Here is a 13,517-nt window from a genome sequence, read left to right as displayed (position 1 = left end):
AACCCACTGAGCCACCCAGGCGCCCCAATACAGCTATGATTTCTAAGCCAAATACTAGTGTTTATTATCTACTGTTTCAGATGAACCATGTAACTGCTGCCTTTCTGAAAAGAGGCAACTGATTGGTGTTTCCCTCACTCTATAGATGCTTTGTTCAAATGTCAAATTCTTGCTCTTTCTGAAGGTATCAGTAATTATGCTGTACATTAGGAAATCTTTCACCCAATACACGTTTGTGAAATACTATTATGTGCTAGGCACTGGATGTCTAAAGTTGAAAAAAGCAAAGTTCCTGCCCCCAAAAAACTCCTAGAGGAAAAATAAAATATAAGATTGCACTATTGAAACCTAAGTACCATTATACAGATATGAACAAAGGCCATGAGAACATGAAGGACTTGGTGATTTGGGTGGTTGTTCCAATGTGGTTTACCAGTTGTCGATAATACTTTGGGACCTGAAGAATATTCCTATGGTGTCACTCAGTGCTCTGAGAGAATGGATCTACTTTCCCTTGTCAGGGTTTTACTACCAGAGAGGATTTTACAGGCTCAGATCAAGCATAATACCACTATTACTATTCATCAGGCTAAAGGGTCATTTTTCTTGGATTCATCTCTAGGTGTCTTCTCTCCTAATTCAAGCTCCGTGGAGTCTGGCTTCATAGGGGTGTGAAGCAATTGAGTTATATAAGAGCTAGATGAATAAAAGGTAGATGAATAAAAAGAAGTCATTCCACACTGTAGACTTGGAGAAATTAGAATGAAATGGGAAAAAGAAATGAGGAGGGTGGTCGAGAGCTCTTTCAGAAATTTATTAATAATATGCCAAAACCACTAACTGTGCAATCATGTCTCCGTCTATGTATGATATGCTATCTCAAAAATGGGACTGCAACTCAACATTTGAGTCAAATTCTATTGCAAATGTATCCTGGGGCAATTTAAAAAAATAATTTAGTAAATTTCCTTGTAAAGCAGAGACTATTTTACAATGTGAATAATCACTCCCTTATTTCATGTCTTGTCAGTGGCGTTTTGTCAAAGCTGCCTAATGCATGTCGAACTGCATCTCATACTTGATGCTTGAAGAGAAAAAGACATACAGAGGAAATGGCCAGAAACTGGCAAACTTTTTGTCCATAGGAAATCTAGTCATTAGGTTCATGAGATCCAGGGTTCTACTTTTGGATAACTTGCACTGGGTAGACCAGTATTCCAGCAAAAAGGCAGCGTAAGAAAGGGGAAAGCCTACTCTAGAACACCCTGGTTTAGATAGAGAGAGAAGAAGAAATCTAAGCCAGCACTTCTCAAAGTTTAATGCACATGTGAGGCACTTGGATTTTTTTTTTTTTTTTAATCCAGATTCTGATTCAGGAGATCTGGGTGAGGCACAGAATTCTGCACGTCTAGCAAGTCCCTGGGTGATACCAATGCTGCTGATCCACAAACCATATTTACATGGCAAGAATCTAAGCTAAGTTCTTGAAATAGAGGCTTAGAAGCATAACTCGTCCTATGTAGTTTGCCAGCAACTTGAACATCCAGGCACAACATCTTTGAGGTATCCAAACCATAACAGTGAGGAAAAGACAAAGAAAAAGGAAACTCCCTGAGACAATATTTCCTGTTCCTCATGTTTCCTTACATTGCAACAATCCCATCCACTGTGGGGGTGGGACAGAGGGATGGGGGGGCTGTTTGGCACAGGAATCAGCTACCATAACATTTTCATCAGTCTTTGTATTTCCTAACAGCACGGAAAAGGCAGGACATACTGGAGATGGTCAAAGGTTGTAACTTTGATCTCAGGCAATATCGTTCCACTGAGCCACCCTACGCTCACTCTTTCAACAAAATTAATGCAGGGCCTTTACCCTGGCTCTCTTCCTCTCTTGAGATGTCCCTAGAATAGTGCAGGATATGTAAAGTTTTTCCTTTGAACTAAGGCAAAGGGAGTACCTAAGCCCCAGAACACCTTTGGGCTCTGAACGTTGTATCAACTTTGAAACTAACTGTGAGACAATGGTTTGATATTTTTAGAAACACATGTGTACTAAAAAATAATAGATATGCCATTGCACCAATTTTTTTTTAAAGCCATGGCCTAAATAAAGGTATATAAAGAACTTCTCTTCATCAGGGCCTTCGGATAATGTCTACATGTTGGTTTTCTCAACAAAGAGAAATCCATAATGGGCTGTACCTCACATTGCCACTATCAGGCTCCATTTCTATGTGGTTTAGAGAACTCCCTAAAACCACAAATCAGCCATAACATTCAAGAGGACTTAACTTCCCATTCAGTTGGAGTAAATTAACAAAAAGGAGACTCAAAATCAAAATAGTGCCACCTAAAAACTGCAGACAGCTCTTCTCCAAGCTAAAAAAAAAAAAAAAAACTTGACGTAGAAATAAATCAGTAAATCAGGACTGTTGTTTCAAAGATACTTTAAATAAAAGTAGGATATGACAGCAAAGAGTCTGGCAAAATGGCATGCCGTGCCAATTAATTCTCCATTCATTTCTTCTTAAAATCGCCTTTGTGATGTATGCCTTCTGCTTCAAAGGAAATCTGGCATAACACGAAACAATTTCTATCGCTAACTACCTTTCCCATGTCCATAAAACTACTATCAGTGGAAGTCTAAGTTAAACCACTCTAACAATATACATACTCACGTAGGATAGATATTAATATTCTATATGCTAATACACCCTGTAGATGCTTGTAAATATTAAAGATATACAGAGAAGGACACGGGAACATAATTTTTATGTCACCTTTTTTATTAACGCAGTCTTTATTGTAAAACATAACTTGAGAGTGTTTCAAGACATAGGACATATCTGCCCTCTGCTGGAGGGATGGGACGATCACTTCAGGCTTTACTGTTATGCTTCCCACAGCAGAAATTGTGGACCTAAAGTAGCATCTTTATCGAAAGGGCAGAAGACTATGATGCCATCCTGACGGTGTTAAAAAGACACACTGGGGGTGGGGGGCACCTGGGTGGCTCAGTGGGTAAAAGCCTCTGCCTTCGGTTCAGGTCATGATCTCAGGGTCCTGGGATTGAGTCCCGCATCAGGCTCTCTGCTCAGCGGGGAGCCTGCTTCCCCCTCTCTCTCTGCCTGCCTCTCTGCCTACTTGTGATCTCTGTCTGTGAAATAAATAAATAAAATCTTTAAAAGATACACACACACACACACACACCAGGGATGTCTTCAGGGTAGCTGAGTCACTTCTGCAGAGACACAGTTATATGAGACTTGGAGAAGGCCTACCTAAGAGGTCAGCCTACAGGAAGCTGACAAGCCCCAACTCCTGGTCCCATGACCATGTCCCAGAATCTCAGGGGAGGAAGCATTTCCAGTAATGCCGGGATCCTTCCTTCACACCGTCCTCTGGCCCAAGGAGTTCCGGTCTCATGGCAGGGTTTCAGGAAGTCGAGGGCCACTTGCAAAAACTGAAACATCTATCTTCATTGTTATTTCAGAGGCAGAAGGTAGCAGTGCCTTGGAACCAAGTGACGCAAAGCTGGGGAAAAGACGTCACCTTGTTTTCCAAGTCATCACGGGAAGGGAGCGGCCATCGGATGGCTTCGGCAGTATGGGTGCATACACACGAGGCCACAGGGCCCTACAGGGGTGGCTCAGTCGGTTGAGCGTCGGACTCTTGGTTTCAGCTCCGATCTCAGGGTCATGAGATAGACCTCTGCATCAGGCTCTGTGGTCAGTGAGGAATCTGCTTGAGATTCTGTCCTCTCTCTCTCCCTCCCTCCCCCTCTACCATTCCCTCCCTCCATGCCCATGTGCAACCTCTCTCTCTCTCTTTCTCTCTCAAAAAAAAAACCAAAAAAAAAAAACATTTTCTCCACAGTGTCTGGCACTGAGTAAGGGACCAAAAAGTCTTAAGCAAATACATTTTTATCAGTGAAATATTGTCTAAAGCACAGAAGACAAACCATTTGAAAAACTCACACGGACACCAGACTTCACCTTCACTCCTCCTGCTGTTTCCATGTCTTCCTTTAGAATGAATATAACATTGGGAATATTCCAGGAATGGGATATCAGAATCACAAGATGCCTAAATCCTCACCCATAATTCCTACATTATCCGAGTTTTCTAAAATAAGATGTACCACTTTTGACATCAAAATCAAAAGGCAAAAATATTTCAAATTTCCCCCACTTGATTATCTTTCTATTTCCCCTACTTAATTATCTTTCTTAATTATCAAACTATTTCCATCTACTTTTTTAGGGCGACCATCTTTTCAATCATCCAGTGTCAAAGCCTCAAATTTTCCTGGATTCCCCCTGTCCCTATTTATTGCCTCTCAAATGCAAACCATCTCCGTGTGTCATTTGGGTTTTGACCCAACACCCAACAAAGGGGTCTGTTCATGTTCCACTATACAAATTGTTCAATGTGCCACCATCATATTCATGCTCACTCCCTTTTCCTCACTGAACACTCTCTCCTACCTCCTCTCACCACACCAAATCCTCCTCCTCCTTTGAGGCCTACATCAAGGTGCCCCTCTTCAGGGACTCTTTCTGTGAATCCCCAACTTCATAGTGATGACTTTCTTCCCTGAAACTAGGACACCTGTAGTCCACAAGACACACCTGAAAGTCTCCATTAGTATGACCATCTGTCTGGGTTTCCATGGTACTGTCCCGGTTTGTACCTATATTCCTGGTGAAATACTTAATAGTGTCCCCTTTCCCACTCAGAAACACCCCAGTCTGGATAATAAAGTGAGATCACTCATCCACCCTTGCAAAAATCTCACCTCCTTAGCTGACAGTAAATGACTCAATGATGGAGACTCTAGCTCACTCCTCCATACCCATCTGCACATTTGCTCCCAGTAGCAGCTCAAATAGCATTTGAAAATCAACTGGTTTTATTATCTTTGACAATGGGCAAGCATGGGATATGCTTATCTTGCTTATAAACAGTCTACCCAATGATAGTTCTATGGGGAACTACCTATCCTGCTCTCCACCTCCCTCCCTCCCCTACACACACACACACACACACACACACACACACACACACACAGAGTCTGGTCAGGGTACTCATTCATACTCTTCCACAAGCACCATCTTTCTTGAGCTCCTCATTGCAGATGGGTGGGGCCAGGAGTAGGGAGTAGGGCTCCCTTGTGCCTTGTAGAGCCCAGAACCACACTACTGGATTTTAAATGCTCTTACTAGGGACTGTTCTGCAGCAAAATTGTAACAGTTTGTCATCAATGATGCTCCTGTCTTCCTTTAGCACATCCACTACCTCCGTCATTCACAAAACAATTAATGAGCATTAGCCATGTCCTAGATACCATGCAAGGTGCTAGGGACACAAAAAGCAAGCAGATAGTCCTTCCCAGTAAGAACTTGGAATTTGGTGGCAAAGAAAGGCAACAAACAGGACACTGTATAACAGACGCTATTAAGAAACACATCATGTGCTAAGGGAGCACACAACAGAGATTATCTAATTTGAACTGGTCTACTTGCATAAGTTGGGGGAGGCTTCACAGAAGTGACATTTGAGCTGAGTGACCAAATAAAGAATTAGAAATAAAAGGTACACCTGGAAGATAATTGCAAGAAATGTGCCCTGAAAACAGGAACTAATTATGTATGCAAAAAACATGTCAGGCAAGGGATCTGGATGTGGAGGGGGAACGGACAGTAAATATGGCTGGAAACTTGGACTGGAGCCAGACAGAACATCAGATAACACGCTTAGAGTTTGGGCCTTAATTTCATAGGCAAAGAGAAACCAGCAAAGGTTTGTTAGAGAATGGTGTGACTAGATTTATGCTTTAGTAAGCTTGCTCTTGTAGAAAGCACCAAAATTCACATGCAGGGTGTTAGAACCTGCTTTCCTGTAAGGAGAGGTTGAATGGGAAAGCTGTGTTTGTAGAGTAAATATGCCATTTACACTTAGTGTATGTTTACATGGGATGGCTGGATATGAGTGGTAGTTCAATGGAGATTACGAAGATGCTAAAGTCTTCTCTGCCAAATACTCATTCCACTCATCTGGTGCTCCTCATACCCACTCTCTGTTACTGGTTGAATTTTGAGGGAAAAACAATGATGATACAGGAGGTAAGGGTAGGAGGAGATTGCAAGAAAGGAAGAGAGCTACTGGATGGATAGTGATGCTACTAACAAAGTTGGAGAATACAGGAGACCCAGATTTTGGGGAGGTATAATGATGAGCTTGGTTTTAGACATGTGACATTAGAAGTATTGGTAGGTGTTCCAGATAGAGGAATCTAATAGGTTATAGAATTACCTGTGTTGGAGATCAGGGAAAGACTTGTTCTGGAGCTAAAGACTGGGGTGCTGTTGGAACTGTGGGAGGAAGATGTCATCCAGGGAAAGGATGCATATCAAAATGAAATTCTTTTCTTTGTAGGAGAGATATAATTAAGGCAAGCTGGGGGGGGGGGGACACCCATCATGTCAACTTTGATCTGTTGGCCGTGCCTCCTTAGAACCACCAAGAAAGATTCTAGGGCCCACATTCAGGGTGCCAAGATGGACTCACAAGGTTGTTAGTGAAGAAAGAGAAGGTCTAGACATAGCGGTGCCAATACCATACCAGATTTAGGAGGTTGTGAGACACAATGGTGCAAATGAACAACAAAAAGCACATCAGAAAGAAATGTTCAACAGGGCCAAGGGCCTCAGGAGATCACACAGAATCAAGGGCTGGAGGAGAGAGGTGGAAGCTGGACTGTCTCAGTGATGGAGAGGCTTGAGGAGTAAAAGGGAGGAGTTGAGGAACCTGTACCTCAAGAAACCCCAGGGTCTTTCTTCCCACCCCTGCAATGTGTGCCCAGGGAAGCAACAGAGGCAGCACCATCCCCACCCACCATTTTAATGAGTGCTGCCTTCTCTCACTCTCTCCCCCACACACCCCCACACCAGGCCAGAAAGCTTAACTATCCTTTGATAACATTATGAAATAAATTAGGACTTTTCAAATTTGAAAGACAAAAGCCAAAAGAACACCTGTATACAAAAGGACAGGGGCCTGGGACCTGGCAGGCGCTTTTTCAGTAAGAAAATAAAGAAATAAAAGGGAAGGAAATAAGGTGAAAAGGCAGCAGGCCTCTGCCCACCCCGGGATGGAGCTTTGAAAGGGCAAGTGGGAGGGGAGCAGCCCACCGGGTTCCAGGAAAATAGGTGCAAGGCAACAAATTTGAACACAGCCCTAAATTTCAAATTAGAGCTGCCTTTGATTGCAAATGTTTAAACTTATATTAAAGGAAAACGGCCATCAAGGGGATTGCTTCTGGAGCCGGGCTCAGCATGAAGTAATGGGACCGTTCCCTCATTAGAATGAATAAGGGACAGAGCTGTGATGGAAACCCCAAGGCTTGCGCGGCCCGCCGAGCTCCGGCCATTTTTTACGCCGCACTGACCCCTAGAGGTTATTCCTTTCATTCGGAATGTGCAGGGGGGGATAGTCCGGCCCGGGGAGGGGGGATAAATAAATAAATAAAGGGGAAATGCGGCTCTACTTTCTTAAAATCGAAAGGGGTGTGGAGAGCAGGCACAAGAGGAAAACGGGAACTCACTGCCAAGTGCCACCCGTTAAAACCGCCTTAATAGAAGCCAGCTCCGTCCGGGGTCGGCAGTTCAGCTCGCCCAGGTATTAGACCGATTGGCAACAAGCGCGTGCACTTTAAACGTGCCTCGGGGCGCCTGGGTGGCTCGGTGGGTTGGGCCTCTGCCTTGGGCTCAGGTCATGGTCTCAGGGTCCTGGGGTCGAGCCCCGCGTCGGGCTCTCTGCTCGGCAGGGAGCCTGCTTCCCCCCCCCCACCCCACCCCCATCTCTCTGCCTGCCTCCCTGCCTGCTTGTGATCTCTCTCTGTCAAATAAATAAATAAAATCTTTTTAAAAATAAATAAATAAAACTAAACGTGCCTCCGACTCCCTGCCCCACGTGGCCCCCGAGACCCGAGGCCAGCCGCCAGCCAGTCCGGTCCCCGCTCCCCGCGCGTACGGCGGAGGGAAGTCGGGCTCCTGCTCCGAGGACCCAGGGGGCCCGGGTGTCCTGTCTGCGCCACCAGCCTCGCTTCTCCCTCTGCCTCCTTCCCCTCCGAAAGAGGAGGCGGGGTCCGGCCCTGCGATCGCCGGCGCCGTCACGGGGATGCCCGGCGCCTCGCGGCCGCAGGGTGCACAAACCGGGGCGCGGCGAGCTCTCCCAAGGATCTTACACGACGTACTTCCGGCAACTGAAACGTGGATGTTTAACACGCAGGCCACTCGGGGATCTGTCCCCACACCGAGGAAGAAGAAAAGAAATCACGCGCGTGGAACAACGGGGGAGCTGCGATTCCCAGTCCGCAAGCCTGACTTTGGGGGGCGGTTGATTCTGAGGGTGCACCCCCCCGGGTCGCAGGGAGGGGTCAGCCCCACTCAGGGTAGACAGGCCAAGTCGATCGGTCCCAGAGGGACTGGGATATGGGCTCTAAAATTCAAATGATCCACCGTTTCGGTCAGGAAATCTACATAGTGTCACAAATAGGGACAAAGGAGAAACGTGAGGGTCTTTGGAAACAATAGTTCTAAAACCACGGCTCAATCCCACTCCAAAACACCATGTAGGACCTTTTTATCCTTGAGGCAGCTCAGACCTACCCTGCCCTTCCAAGCCATCTCTGGGTTTAAAGTGGCTTTGTCTGCAGCTGGCCGTCCATCGAGGCTCAGGGCTCCCTGGGGACCCGTGCCCCTCAGAGGGAATGGTCACTGGGGTTCATGGGTGAAGCCGCACTGTGCCGGGCTCCTCCTTCCCTGACTGTCCTGGTCCAGGCACGTAAGAGTTCAAATGAGGCTCCCAATCAATATTTCTCTGGGCAGTAATGGTCTCACCTACAAGAAGGCTACCCCTAAGCTCCTCTCCTCAGCAGTGATGATCATTAACACCTCAAACAAAACCAGCCTCTCCAGAGCACGCACCTGGGAAGAGGCTGAATTTATTGAAAAGTGGTGAGCCTGAGAAACACAATCTCAGATAAATCTCTTTATCCCTATGAACTCTTGAAGAAGGATTTTAAGCCTGGATCTACATGGGTGAATGTTTTATCTTTTTAAAAAATGAGTCCCTACAGGGGTTAGGAGCAATGAGGTGGGGGAGGCATGATTTCCGGTCTAAACACTTGCTGTGATACCAAAAATAAAAACATGAAATGTCATTAAGCAACCCACATCCTGTGGCTAAACCAGTTGCCAGTTCCATGAAGATGAGAGTTGTGCCTTTGACACTGTCCGGACACTATTCATCTGGCATTTCAGGCTGCCTTTACTACTGATAATTCAGTAATTGATTGGGCAGTGATCTGATTTGACGGGTGACTTAGCTGAAATAATTGGATTGACAATTTCCACAGCTGAGGAAGTCACACAGCTCCTTTCGCCCATTAGGATCTCATGCATTTCCTTCAATAGATTCAAGAGCATCATAATTATTCACAAAATTTTCCAGCTTGCACTGTAGTTGTGACTCGGAAAGTATGCCAAGAAGCTAAGCATGAGAACTACATAAACATGTAACCATTTACCACATATATCCACCTTACCATTGGCAACAGTCAGTCTACGGCTTCCACTCTCCTTCACAGGGAATCCTGACACAGTCAGTCCTAACACACATAGGACCACTTGTACCTTCAAAATATATCTTTTTCCACACACACATCTGAGTTTCAAAAAAGCATCAGAGCACACGCTGCTACCAAGTTCTAAGGCTTCACAGTGACATCTATAATCTCTGAAAAACTGGGAGAATACAAATCCTACCAAATGACGAAAGGACGGGATTTGTACTTACTCTCCTTTCCCGTTCTGTTCCTTGGGCACCTTTCATCCAAGGGAAGGAGGCATTTCCCCTCGTCCCACGGGGCTGGAAGGCAGAAGACAGCAGAAGCAAGACAGCCAAGAACAGGCGTGAAAGTGAACGCTGCCGGCTAACGCCTGCCCCCAACTCAGCCCAGAGAGGCAACTGCTCCTTTCATTGCCTCTTTTGGCCTGGAAATGAGAGAATGTTGCTGTTGGTTCTCAACCTCAGGAACTTCCGGGGTGAAATTCAAACTCGGCCCCATTTGCCGAGCATAGGCACGTCCCTCCAGGTCGGAAGGGGGCAGTTTCGACGAGCAAGGGAACTTACTATAGGAGGCACATCTTGGGCTCCCCAAGACCAGCAGATCTCTGCACCGTCCCTTAGAATCCTCAAAGTTGACACAGAGGCCTCGCTAGGGTTCAGTCACCATGTATAGCGTCCAGAGGGTCTCGGCTACACCTTACTCTCTCAAGGCTGCCTCCTGGAAATGACTGCTCATGGAATGTACAGCCCAAAGACAGCGGAGAGGGCGGGGCGCCTCTCATTGCCCCAGGGTGGGGGGGGGCGGCTGGAGGGTCAGCCAGGGGTTAGGTCCTCTCAACGACCCAGTGACAACACTATTGTTCCTCCAAAGTCTACAGAAAACCAAAAATTCTATCGAGAATGTCTTCCTTTTTCCTTCCAAATGTCGGGTCCATATAGAATGATTACAATAGGGCAGAAAGCCTGGTAGGGTTTTAAGACTATTATTTGTATTATGAAAGTGCTAACTGAGTGTTATTCGATTTGGGAGGCATCACCACTGCCCCTATAGCTGAGTCAAACAGTTTAACTTCAAGGAGGGCTGGCAGTTGCCTAAAGGTGTGATTGTAGAAACACAGAACCATCAGCTAAATGGAGGCAGTGGGTGTTAGAACTGAAAGTTGCCAAAAGCGGCAGGCGTGCCCCACAAAGGCTGTTGGTCCCTTTGAAATCCTTCCAATATAGATTTGGGGTGAAAATGTAAGTTATAGCAAGGGCTGTGAAGATAACTGACTCTCCGGATGCAAATACCATGGTTTGGGGTCCTCGTGCATCACAAGACGGAAAAAGAGAGTTAGTGGGAAGTTAGCGTTCTTAAACCAGGCTACTGGGATTTGAATCCTGGCTCTGCTGGTAACTCACGTTATGATCTAAGTTACTTAACCTTTGTGTGCCTCCGTTTCCTCATCTGTCAATATCACCGTCCTCGTAACTTCCCTGTGAGGGTTAACAGAGTTCGTATTCATGGACCGCTCATGACACCGCTTGGTACGCAGTAAGGGCTGTGCACTGCTCTGTATGTGTGTGTGGAATACAAACACGATGGTGAAGCGTCCTTGTTATTTATGGGAAAAATATTCTGAGACAAACAACGACGCCTTTTCCGTCAGCCATTAGATCCTAACTTCTTTTTTTTTTTTTTTTCAATGTGAACCCTTTAAGAGTCTGATAGGAGCATGTTCCTAAAGCATGACAGTAAGCTTTGGCGTACAATTTCAGCACGTTTCTGGACCCAAAGTAGTCCACAGGCTCCAGACAAGGAGTCCTGCATTAAACTGAAATCAGGTATTTAGCGTGCAAAGAACCAAATTACATCCCCCTCAAATTCCTATGTTGCGTTCTAAACCCTGGTACCTCAGAACGTGACTTATTTAGAGAGAGGGTCTTTAAAGAGGTAATTGAGTTAAAATGAGCTCTTTGGGTAGACCCTCATCTAAGCTGACCGGTGTCCTCGTAAGAAGAAGAAATCTGGATTCAGACATGTTGAGAGGAAAACAACCATGTACAGGCCAATGAGAGGGGCCTCAGGAGAAATCAGACCTGCCACCCTCTTGATCTTGGATTCCAGCCTCCAGAACTGTGGGAAAACAAACTGTTGCGTAAGGCCCCTGGGGTCCGGGGCACGGTCTTTCAGCAGCCCTGGCAAACCAACACACAGGGTCATAGAAGCAGCGAGAACAATGGCCCAGGCCACACCAAAGAGCTGAAAGAGTTGCAAAAAAGAGGAAGAACACTTATGTCTTGACACTTTGATGTGGGAATCTTGAAAAGAAGTGAAGAGAAACAGTTGCTGTTAAGAATTCTCCGGAGGCCTTGTTTCAAAATCCTACCTCTTTTGAAATTCTTCAACTGTCACAATGTGAGACCGAAAGAGAGTGTCCAAACGAGCCAGCAATAAATACAAAGCTTTCAGATCCAGATGGATTTAATTATGTGGTGAGAGAGAAAGACTTGGGGGCAAGTGCGTACAAGCACAGATGATGTAGATGTCAGTGTTGGGGGTGGGGCGGGGAGTGGCGGGGCGGGGGGGGGGGGGGGGGGAGGCTGTGGCTGTCCTGTGTCAAACACACCAGCCAGCTTTGGCCAGAGAGCTGAGATGGTATCTCCCACGATACTTATGCTGTCGCCATTCATAATTGAGGGTAAAGGCAAGGCCGCGTCTGCGGGCGGATGGGACATGAATGTTAACACCGAACGATGGTTCTAGGAAAATAATAGCCCCGTTCTGTGAGTCAACCCTGCTTGTTTTTTCCTCTCTTAGTGCAGGTCCTGAAGTACAGCTCTGCACGCTGTGGGAATGACCGACAAGAAGGAAGAGGGAAGGTGAAGGGAAAGCTGCCTCATCATGGAAACATTTCCCTTTGATCTAGCCCCGGCTAGGATTACACCAAAGCGCTGGGAAAGAACCAGGACGAGATTCTGAGAAAGCCTGGCAAATACAACCTCCAAAGAGTTGTTTTAGAAACTCAGGACTGACTCTCAGCACCTGCTTCATGAAGCGCATTTCATTTAAGTATTTCGCGGACGTTGATGAATGAGCTGGCACGGCCCATCTAAAATTTTCTTGAATAAAAACAATTCAGAAACTAGCTTGCATACATTTTTTATGCTATTTTTAGAAAGAATGTAGCGCTCGGGAAATACACGAAATTGATGACTTGTTCCCAAGAGTACAGAAAGTTTCTCATTTACCCGGCCTGGGTCATTACCTCAGCGTGGCCCATCTGAACCTGAGCTATCCTGACAGCCAGTAAAAAATGAAGGTAATGAGGCTGCCTCTCCAACCAAAGGCTAGGGAAAGTGAAGCATTAGAGAAATAAAGCATGCCATTTCAGCGAAGATGCGAAATGCTGAAGAAGCAATATTTGCTAAAATATCTAAATGTGGCTTCTTTCAACATGGGACTCGTGTGCCTGTTTCCTTTCAGACTTTGACATAAGCCCTTCCTTTACATTTTTCTTTAGCATTCCGTTTTAAAACATATGTATTTCTATTACAAGACGTATTTTCTTACTTTCTTAGTCTCCTCTCATTCCCAGACCCTCTGCTCCCCTCAGACTCCCCCTTGCCACTTAGTAGAAGTCACGTTATTTCTCTCACTTCTGGGGTTTTCACAAGGATATGGCCAGAAAGGTAGTTGTCCCATTTTCACACGATGCATTCCTTTCTAGAATCGTGGCGGTCCCTCATGCTCTTCTTCCTGTGAACGTTCTTTTTGCCCCCACAGCCAGAATGGACAGGTGTGGAAGATGTCCTGCAACTTCCCTGGCCCTGGGCTCTGTCCTGGATCTGGTGTCCACTAGCTGAGGGGTCTTGCCGAAGGTCCCCTAGGACTCCTTCTT

Source organism: Martes martes, assembly GCF_963455335.1.
Source record: "Martes martes genome assembly, chromosome: 13".
Lineage (NCBI taxonomy): Eukaryota > Metazoa > Chordata > Mammalia > Carnivora > Mustelidae > Martes > Martes martes.
Note: the sequence above shows the minus strand (reverse complement) of the source record.